Below are 6,059 nucleotides of genomic sequence, written 5' to 3' on the forward strand. Positions count from 1 at the left end.
GTTCTGCGTCGCTCCTAGGTACAGCAGTTCTGAGTTTTTTCGAGTTTGTTCGAATTATTAATCAGAGCTACTACCGGGAATGTTCTAATTAATGTTTGAAAATAGACCCAAGCAAAGACGAAGCTGTGTTTGAGAAAAATATCAGACATGTAAAAGACATTCGTCAAAAGGAGTTGTTTTGGACTGTAAAATGACAAAACCTCTGCGAGGATACTTCAACGATGCGAATGAACGATTCAATGACGCGATGGGTGAGTTAGCAGGTTGGTGAAAGGCAATCGTAAGTGAAAGAAGGACAATTTTCAGAAAATGTATCTTCATGCAATTAATATTACAATTTACTGAATTTCAGTGTTCCTCTCAGTGACTTTACGTCTGTAGCTTTACTACTCTTTTCTTTCGTTAAAAATTGTTCGTTCTTTTCGGTAAAGAATTCCTCAAGTATATAATTTCAAGACTTCTACTGTATTCATAATTGCCTGAATCATACCTGAACCATAACCATACTCGATATGCATAATCAGAATCTAATCGTAGCGATACAATTTCCTCGCAACGAAGAATTCGAACAAACTGTTCCAACCACCCAAAATGTAAGTACAACGCACACGACCCTAATTCTCGCATCCCTTTCGAAAGAAACTCCTGGTCCATGCGAGTCACGAATGATCCTAGGCATCCGATGATCGAACGGTCGACGCGACATCGTTAAACGTCGTTAAATTCGCAACACCACACGTTCCCATAGCCTCTCCCCCCATGATTCCCCATAATGCAATGCTCGAAAGATTCACTCTCATTCGCGTTGTCCCGGCCACGTTGTAACGGGCAAGCGCGTACCACTGCGAACTATGCATCCCCCACGCGAGATTTGCACGGCTTTCATTGGCTCAGTTAAGTTTGATTAATCTATTCGAGCGTGCCATTGTTCGAAGTATCGCGGCCCACCCTATTGGTCGGCCTGGAGGATCCAGTATGGGTTGCATGGGGAGCCGCATTGCCATTAAGGGGAGCAGCCATGGTGTCCGCGTGAACTGGTTTTGTGTGTTTTTCGCTCTGCCCGTTTTATGCCCGCTTCCACGTCTGCTTAAGCCGACGATGATTTGTGCCCTGCCCCTTTTCCCTCTTCCAAGGGGACACCGCTTCGCGACGCTCGTGCACGATCCTCGTGATACCGCCATCGACATCGAATTAAAGGTACACTGGCTCGTCGAAGTATTTGTACGTTTATGTACCAGCTTATGTAGTAGTTGAGACTTTTCCTTTTCATTTCATTTTTGGAGGAATTTTCCTGCTACGGACGATTCGGCGATTATCGTCGTAAGGCAGATCTTGTTTTTCACGCATGGCGTGGTTCTTTAACGATAACAAGATATGGTTAGAAAGAGGGATATTAGAGACAGATGTCAAAAGTTGGGATAAATTTGTGGAAAATTAATGGTATCGTCGATACGAATTTTCTCAGGTTATTGTCCGACTAATTTTCCGCTTTACTACTATTTTTCTTTTTGTCCGACTGAAACGATATTCTTGTACGGTTAATGCATTTTCGTGCCATATTATTCTTCGAGGTACTTAGGTATCTACCATTATCTACTATTTTAAAAATTAGTGAAACGTTATTTCAAATCAACAACGTCGTAAATACGTCTGGTGTGTAGTAGCGCAAAGAATGGGCTAGGCGTGGCGATTTATCCGTATACTTGACGTTCTGCTTATGAGTCGAAATTCTGATAGTATCAACGTTTATAAATAGATCGATCGAAGAATGAAATTATAGGAAATCCCAACTTTCCTAAAATAAAAGGTTTTATCCCGTGTCGTTAACTTAGTTCCAGTTCTGCTACGAATCAACTTGAATTTCCTATAAAGTTCTCGGTGACGAAAAATTTGTTAAATATTGAAAGTAATTTATTCTCGATACGACATTCCGTATGCGCATATTTTAATATTATTTACTTGTAAATAGGTGAACTTGCCGTTTATTATACGATAATCAGATTCAATTGGTTTTTAAAACAGCTGAATTATGCAAATGCAGATACGTTTTACTGAAATATAGCAAATGTAATTATCTGTAATATGCCTATATTATGTATGTATATTACTCTTTTAATCCACATTATGTGTTTTTTATTCCGCTTTCTTGTACGTGACTCAGTTATATCGTATGATACTGTAACATCGAGTAGTATACCTGAATTTTAAAATCGTACAATAATTGTATTACGTAAATAACATTTTGGAACAAGAATCTTTCCGTATAACATTGTTAATTACACACATAATAATTTATAATCAATGTCCTACTTAAGCATCGATTACAATACGATCAGCTAATGGCGAGCTTAATTACATGCAATTTCGTAGAGTTTCATTTTATGCATTTAACTTCTTTTCTGTCTACCGAAACGATGAAGCAAAAATTATTATAAATTCTCTAGAGTAATTAAAATGAATGAATTGCCTCACGAAACTATCGATTTCCAATTCTTCAATTAATCTCAACCACAGCCATCTCTAAGACGCTATTAAATAAAAATAAGAATTTGCGAAAATTAATAAATTGAATTTATACAATTTTCGTAATATCGTAGAAAGTATTGCGACAAAATGGAAATCATAGAAGGAATGCAATCGCGTACACGGAGGAATGACGATAACGCCGCCCCTAGTTTTCCTTCGTGAGGGTGCGGCTTAAACTTGGGAGGTCGTCACACCTATCAGCTTTGCCGTTACCGATACATCTGTCCTGGTTACTACGACGAAAAACTCGCTGGAGAGAAACAAGTAACGCTTCTTACGAAAATTGCGACCTTTCCGAGAACTCGTGCCGGAAAATTGCTATTGTGAAAAAAGATCAAAGAGGAAATGCAACTTTTCGTTTATTCTCTTCATAATTCTTTTTATCTGTTTAGGTGAAAAGAGGAAAAATAAGTCAACTCGTACGATTATATATCGTATCATGAATATTTCGTATTTAAAACTTGCTACCTTGATACCTAATTATACTGTGTCGAACTATTTCACGAGAATTCATTAATCGAAAGATCAACGTGTCGTTATTAAACGTAGCAAGAGTGGTTTTATTAAAAAATATTAAGATTTGTCAACATTCTAAAACCTGTACACGCTCACGAATTCGAATTTCAGCTTTCTCAGACCCCACATATCGCTTTTCATCCGGGTCGTGATTCGCCATTGAATGGTCCCCGCCCCGTACTCCATCCCCTTTGGGTGTGCCATGGGGTTGCTTAGCCGGCGGTCTCTTTGTATCCCTCCGTTCTCACCCCCATTGGCAATCCTGTTCGACATTCTGTTGGCCAATCTGTTGCTCCAAGATTCTTTGGTATCCTGGTGGCTATAATAAGGTAGGTCAGGGGCGGAGGGGGAATTCTCGTCGGCAAAGGCTCGTTCTAAATCAACCGTGAGAATTCAAAAATGGAAATTTCTGTCCATTTATTTGTATATTCGCTTAAGAGTTGTATTTCTGACGCCTTACTTATAGACCATATAGTACACATTGTTCCAGCAATTCCGTCCAACTTTAAATATCTCCGTTTGTTCGAAGTAGTAACCACGCCTTATAGAAATTATAATTTCATACTTTGAACCTGCTAATGATATTAATATAGTCATTTAAAGCGATGTACGCTTCTCGCCCAAATATTTTAGGCCTGTTCTCGGACAAGTACTTTAAAGCTGACAGAAAATTGGAAGCCGCGAAACATCCTGTTCTCAGTCCTCATCCTATTGCTCGGCTTCGTTTGGTATCGCGTAGGCGCGGCCATTAAATTACATTAAAACGGTCTGCTCCCGATTCGTGCCGATTCGGTCGGCCAGCCCAGCTCTGATCAACTCTCCGTACCAGAGACACTGGCTTTCGGCAATGGGAGATTTCTCTGTGCAGAAGGCGAACCGACGATCGGACGTTCGGCGACAACGAGCAATCAGCCTGCCGTATATCTGTTGCTGCTGTCGCCACGCATTTGTGGCCCATTGTGCCATCGAAGTAGGTGGTCGGCCTTCCCGCTTTTTCCCTTCTTCGTACAAAAGGTATCGTACCAGAACTATTCCCTGGGCCCTTGTGACTTTCGACCTGGAACGATACGCCTGTGCATATACTAATTTTTATCGATGCTTGCCTTCCTTGCCATCACTTTTCTCGCGTGTCCTTTTTCCTTCCATTGTTTCACCATTGTTTCACGTTCCTGACGTGGGTCGTATCGCGCCGTTTTCCAAGTAATATCCTCACGCTGAAACGTTTGGTGAGTGAATTTTTACCGACATTGTTCGCTATCGCGTGTTTCTAGTCGATTTTTCTTTTTGACAATTAGGAATACACGATATACCAATGTACCTGATATCGTATGATATCGTAATCGCTCCTACTTAAATGAGTTAGTATATCTAGGTAAACGTTAGCTCTAATATTGGTTTATATCTACCGTTATATTGTTGCAGCTTTCTTAGAAAAATAGACTTCCAGATCTGCGCGTTTCCTTGCTAAATCGTTTTTAATTTACAATCTCTGATGACATGTAACGTAAACATTTACGAATGTCAGGTACATTGTATCTCTTCGATAACATCAAACTTATCATTTTACATCTCTTACCATTTAACATCTCACTGTCGATGAAACGAAGAAGGTGAATAAAGAGAATCAACAATCGCATAATCCTTTTAAATGTTCTTTTATTCCGCAACAATGAATTATACATCGGTAATTATATATAATGAATTACAAGAATATTATGTGCATCGAATAAAATCGTCTTTGTACACAACAACCGCAATTAACTGGCCAATTAAATCATCCAATCGTCGAAGCCGTGGTATCGCTTTCGTGACAGATAATTTCACCTACTGCCTTTTGTTACTTTTAAAATTCCATTCTTATTAAATACGTGGCTAGGTGTATAACGTGTATGTACAAATTTGTCTGTCAAATTCCTCGACGATCTTCGATCGCGTTCTAATTCACTGGGTGAAGAAAGGCAATTACAAGGCATCGAATTACAACGAGGCACTTCGTTCTTTACGAAGATTAATTAATAAATGTTACAAAATATCGGATTTCTAGAAAATTCGCAGCGTTTTAAATTCTCTCGTGTACTTAGCGAAACTGAAAGAATATCGTCTGTTCAAAAATCTATATTTACTCGAATCTCTGTTGAACGATGGAACGTTGAATTCGGACAAATGCTACTTCTACTTGAGACAGTAAGTACAATTAATAATTCCTTATGGCGCTGTGTGAATTTAAAATCACGCGTACCAATATGTTTATATCTTTAAATCTTATTTTATTCCATTAACACTGTACTATTGTATCGTATATCACTACGGTAAATATCAAATCAAACGATCTATTTACAAGGATTATCAGTTCGTAAGTTTCAGATTAAGATAACAACAGTGTAATTTTCTCTCGCGAACGAGTCAATCAAAAATTAGCTGGAATATTCGAAGAGTAATTTTAATTCCAACAGTTGATAAATTTTGCTATCGATCTTCGATTAAATTATTGCAAATCATAGCGAACTAAGAGCGTCGCGTTAAATTATTTAGAATAACGTGCCTTTTTCAAAGATTTACTGAGTCTCAAAATGTTGATGACCTCATCGGTGATAATAATAAAAATTAACAACAAACTTTATGACTTCTTAGTAACTTGTTCGTCGAACAACTACGTTGTAATATTTCGCAAACGACAAGTCAAGACACACGGTTGTTAGTACTTTTATATAGGTTGTTATTATATTTAAATATTTACTATAAAACATCTTTTAGAATGTAATTTTCAGACATAATTTCTTTTAACAACAAAAACAGCTGAGAATTAGGTTTCATCGTTTGTAAGATGGAAATAAACGTTAACGTCAATTATTCGCGTCATTACCGAATAAATATGTGCACTTAAAGATATTCCTTCTCGTGTAACATTTTACAAATCTTCTCTCGAAGGAAACGATAACTTGAAACAGCTAAAACGAATTAAGATATCTTAAGATTCAACAGATACTATATATACATTGCGTGTCTAAAAATAGAAA

The sequence above is a fragment of the Bombus vosnesenskii genome, unplaced genomic scaffold (genome assembly GCF_011952255.1).
Source record: "Bombus vosnesenskii isolate JDL3184/JDL3185 unplaced genomic scaffold, Bvos_JDL3184-5_v1.1 scf7180000013265, whole genome shotgun sequence".
Classification (NCBI taxonomy): Eukaryota; Metazoa; Arthropoda; class Insecta; order Hymenoptera; family Apidae; genus Bombus; species Bombus vosnesenskii.